This window comes from Triplophysa rosa, linkage group LG19 (genome assembly GCF_024868665.1).
Source record: "Triplophysa rosa linkage group LG19, Trosa_1v2, whole genome shotgun sequence".
Taxonomy (NCBI): domain Eukaryota; kingdom Metazoa; phylum Chordata; class Actinopteri; order Cypriniformes; family Nemacheilidae; genus Triplophysa; species Triplophysa rosa.
The window spans coordinates 20,657,827-20,663,159 of NC_079908.1; the positions used below are offsets into that span (position 1 = coordinate 20,657,827).

General features: G+C 38.2%; 1 protein-coding gene across 4 annotated transcripts in view; it reads right to left on the minus strand.

The window, feature by feature from the left end:
• Positions 1-4,214, minus strand: part of ctif (CBP80/20-dependent translation initiation factor) — a 38,532-nt gene extending 34,318 nt beyond the window's left edge. For 2 of the 4 annotated variants that reach the window (XM_057360268.1, XM_057360267.1), the window contains exon 1: positions 4,050-4,214. The gene's annotated coding sequence lies outside the window, so the exon portion shown is untranslated. The remainder of the gene's footprint in view (positions 1-4,049) is intronic. The other 2 variants (XM_057360269.1, XM_057360270.1) reach the window with 2 other exon arrangements.
• Between the last annotated feature and the right edge of the window lie 1,119 nt (positions 4,215-5,333).

The window sequence follows — 5,333 nt, forward strand, 5'->3', positions numbered from 1 at the left end:
TGATGATGTCAGCTGGTTGTCAGGACGACCCTTCAGTCACATCAGCACCAATGCAACGCTGACATCAGGAAAGTGTGTGAGTGTGTGTGCGTGTGTGTGTGGGAAGGGTAAACCCTACGGTATGGGGACAAAATGTCCCCACAAAGATGGCAATATCCAAAACCCTTGTCCTTGTGGGGACATTTTTTGGTCCCCATGAGGAAACGAGCTTATAAATCATACAGAATGAACTTTTGTGAAAATGTAAAAGAGCAGACAGTTGTGTGTGATTGTTAGGGTTAGGGGTAGGGAATATGATATACAGTTTGTACAGTATAAAAAACATTGTGTCTATGGAATGTCCCCATAAAACATGGAAACCCAACATGTGTGTGTGTGTGCGTGTGTGTGTGAGTGTGCGTGTGCGTGTGCGTGCGTCTCATCACAAAACAGATTCTAATCAATTCTGTCATGTCCAGATTCACTGTTCCAAACGCTGTTGTGTAAAACAGACACATTGTTCAGTCTCCATCTGCCCAATATACCACGTGACCTGTCAATCAATGAGATGGCTTCTGGGGTGATGTTCAGAAATCCCCAGGACAAAGAGGTCGCTGTCAGAAAGGCTTTAGTGATGGAGATGATGAAACTTCAGAACAACAGAAACAAAAGATCTATTGTCCTCTGATGTGTGTTACAGCCTCTGCCAAACATTTCACTGCATGTTCTTGGACACACGATCAACATCACAACACAACACAAAAAACAGCGTGTGTACATCAGAAGCAAACTCTTTCTCACAACACAACACAAACAGCCACAGGTGTACAGACAGGCTGCCAAACCACACTACACTAAACTTACATAACTCACTCAACTCGCCTCCAAACATCAGACCTACGACTGGTATTGATCACAGAACAATGACTCTGTACAGAATAATACAGTATAACAGGACAAAATAAAGATGTCAACACAAGCTTGGTGGTAAATGCATCTGTGCATGTTCCTAATTGAGTGATTCTCACTAAACCACTGAAACATGGCAGGTAAGATTAAAGAACTATAAAACATACAATTCGGTAACACAAAAAATTCTCATAATAAAGATAATTGTGTTCTCTACCTTGGACAAAACATAATTTTGACATAGTGATGAATAATTTATGTAATTTATTGCTTTTTCTGCTGGAATTCTCATAACCGTATTTGTGTATTATATGTCTTCATTTAAATAAGAGTTACATATTAGAGATATAAAATATTGTGACAACCATTTGGAAGTCCACAAAAAATGAGGAAAAAAATGATTGACAGAATATTCATGTATAATAAAAATGAACAAGAAATAGTGGAAGAAAGAAGTGTCCAGGACTGATATTCTCATCCTCCGTGACGTTTTTTAAAGACTGTTTAAACACACACAACGATATTAATATTAAGTTTGTTTTTATGTGAAGAAACACATCTACTAGAACCTTGCTAACAAGTTAACAAATTACTTTATATTTTTCTTGTTAAAAACGTAATATTCTCGTTCTCCCTTTTCATTACCGACACTGGTAGTTTTTTACGTTTAAAGAAATTTTACATGTATAATATTCTATTCAAATAAAATTCATGTCTTATTATGTATGATTAATTGCTTAGGCATCATGACTTCCCTTGTTTTTAGCAAAACATGCAATGAGATTGACAGTTTTAAATGGTTACGGTAATGAGAATTTTTAAGGCTTTTTTGTAAACATTCTTTTTTAAATTGTATTAAACTGTCAGTAAATGTTTTGAAATGTCATATCTTGTTTTAAATGATTATAAAGGGAATTTGTTGATATAAGTGTTTTCAAGAAAATCATGTTTGACAACTTGAAACCAAGATTTCGTGAGAATCGCCCAATATAATATCACACATTACTGACAAAATCTGTTGTATGTCACTATAGATAAAGGTTTCTAAAAGTTTAAAATGTAAAACTAAAACAAAACCAACTTCAATAGATAATGCAAACACATTACATTCACCTCCAACAATTAGATGTAAATGGTTTCTTCTCATTCTTCTCATGTGAAGGTCACAAAGGTCACACCACACACGCATGAGCAACCACATACAGCGGCCTGCAGTATCAATATTCACTTCACAAATGTAATGAGGCGACTGTGTGAGCTTCCGTTCCAAGTGAACTAATGACAAAACATTTTCGGTAAAACAAGCATTCTAACTACATGCGATGAATATTCTGAAGTGAACATACATAATGTGCATCAGTCAAAGTTGAAAACCACAGGCCACGACCACACACAAACACTAAATCACTGAATCACAACAAATGTGATGAGCGTCTGCAGCTGCTCTGATTGGCCGATGAAACAGGAAGTGCACACGCATTCCACCTCACACATACCGAACCAATCAGAATCTCAGTGCATGATTAGGGCAGCAGGGATTGGAAAAACAATGATGGACGGGACGCGAGCTGAAAACAGCCCTATCAGCATTGTTCGGTTTAAAAACAAAGCCCTTCTTGTGAAAGCCTCACATGTCATTCACAAGACGAATGAGACCTCACTGAAACCGTGTCTGACAAACACTTATCAAATAAAGATTTCAGTTGGAAAGAAACGTGATGATGATAACACTATTTACCATACACGTTTCATGACACGCTACCCTCATGTGAGTCTATCAGACCATTCCATTCATTTGATGAATTCTCCTGGGATGAGTTTGTTTCATGTGATCGGCTCTTATCAGATCGAATGTAAGAAGAACAGCAGTCCGACTTGAATCTATTTCTCAACACACACACGCAGGTCAGAATGTGACCTTTCAGTCTCTTCAGTCTAACACGGATTGATTCAAACTGTTGGTTCACAGATTAGCCAAAAATATTGTTTAATCACATTCTCATGCTTAATCTGAGCGCTTCTATTCTTGCCTGTAGTGATTTGTGTTTAGTGTCTAAACTGCTTTAAAACATACTGCTGTAGACACGTCTCTCTTTCCCTCGACACACACGCTCCACAACAGATTCTATGGAAATCACAGTATTTTATAGCTTCTTATATAGCGTCTCTGAGCCTGCAGTCTGGTGTGTTTATGACTCCAGAACCATAGATTGATCCACAGATTGAAATATCATAAACTGAGGCCTGTGCGTTCAGTGTTTTCACTGCTAATGTATGTACGGATATACTGCGCTACTTTAGGCCCCAACTATGAAATAACGCAGATATGACACAGCACTTGTCCTGGATCCTGATCTGGGTTTGATTCCCATGACATACGTCACATTTACAGGTTTCTGTAAAGGTTGATTTTGAGATAAATAACGCTTTCTTGCTTGACAAGCCTACGTTGTACTGTAAAATTGAATAAGCCAGCATTCATGATCTGATAAATCATCAGACAGCTGATCTGCAGACTGTGACTGATCACATTCAGACATGCTTATCATCAGACTCTCCATAACACACGCAGTGTAAAACCAGCTGATGATGGCAGCCGTTTCACTGAATCCAGGCGTGTGCACGGCCCTGCCCGTGTCCGGTGCCCTTAACACATCTGATGCAACCACCGGAGATCAATACCAGTACTGTCCAGAACCTGCTCTGTGATTGCACGAGCTCTCGTGACATGCAGATGTTTATACACGAACAGATGCTTTCGCGTATGTGATCGATCTCTCTTGTGTCATCGTCGCTTTAAAAAGTAAAAACAGCAGCTATTAGAGACAATAAGCTAGCTAAGAGCGCGCGCGCGCCCGCGCGCACACACGCACACACACACACACACACACACACATCAGCAGAAGAGACTGTCAACAGGTTTAATCACGCGCATCTGTGTGATCAAAGCACCGCCGCTGAACATCAGAGGCTCGATGAAATACAAAGTAACCGCATAATGAGCGTGAAGTGTTACAATGTATCACAGTCCCTCCATCCGGTCGCGCGCGTCACTACAGACTGAGCATACCCGCAGCGCGAGCGCGTCTGACCATTGCTGGTTACGCCTGTAAACACCCAAAACCGACCTCACAAACACCCGTAATCCCGCGAATACTCACCCGAGATCCGCGATCGGGGCTGCGGGTGTCCGCCGGGCTCAGATCCGCCCTGTCATGAGAGGTTCCCGGGGACAGAGAGGCGTACGGGAGGGAAAAGATTAGCCTAATACACACATCCAAACACACTCATGCGCAGGGAGGGAGAATGCTGGAATGTGACGTTTGGTCCGGTTTGCTGACAGCGCGCGCTCGTGGTAGCCAAGGATTGTGGGAAGTCGAGTTCAAAGAGAAGATAAAGTAGCGATGTCCAACTTTGGAAAATTGAGAATTTTTATTCAAATATAATAGGCCATTGAAGAGGTATTGGAATTGGAATGACTGCTGTAGGGGACAAATTTTTTTTTTTACAGTTTTTTACAGTTTTTTACAGGTTTTTTTACCAGTATTTTACAGTTTGCACTGCATTAAATTACATTTTAGCATTGACGGAAATGTCCCTAAAATAAAGGAAAATGTACTGGTAATTTTCTGTCAGCACTTTATCCGTTCTTTTACGGATTTTGTTTATAGTGCAAGAGACGATCAACAACATATTAATAACTGATAAACTGTAGGCTGCTCAATGTTTGCTTTATTTCCTCTGATATTTCATGAAATGCTGTGGTTTGCCTTTTTTGTCAAATAATTTTGTCAATAAATACCTAACGAGTTTAGTGTTTTCTCCATTTTGTACAATCTTTTGTACTCGTATTTTGATAATGTAGTCTAAGAAATGTCGTACAAATTTTACTTTTGGCCCACTACTGTAGACTGGTCTGTAATAGAAAATGTATTCATAAGAAATGTTTTGTTGAGCATTATTAAATTGTGAAATAAATAAATAATGTAATTATTTTGTTATATTTCAATGTTATTTTAAAATTACGTTATTAGCTTTTGGAAACATTTATACATTTGTTTAATACTGTGGCAAGGCTTGTTTTAAAACATAAAAAATACAGATCTTTTTATTATGAATATAATACTATATAGGTTGAGTGTTATTGTGTTCTACCTTAATATGTATTTACTTCATTAAAGTTTTAAACATTAAATGGAATTTGCTTTTTTATTTATACTTTTTGTAAAACATGAAAATATTTTTTTTCTATTTATTCCGCTTATTAACTATTTGTATTGTTTTTTAGTGTTTTTTTATTAACATCGCAGCTTTTTTCTGGAACCTTTTCTGTTTGTATTGATGCTGTTGAAAACACACATTAAAAAACGTTAATTAAACCAAAAGAAACAACCCAACATCATTTCACCAGTATATTTTGTAAGGGACAACTGAGCTATCTAGTA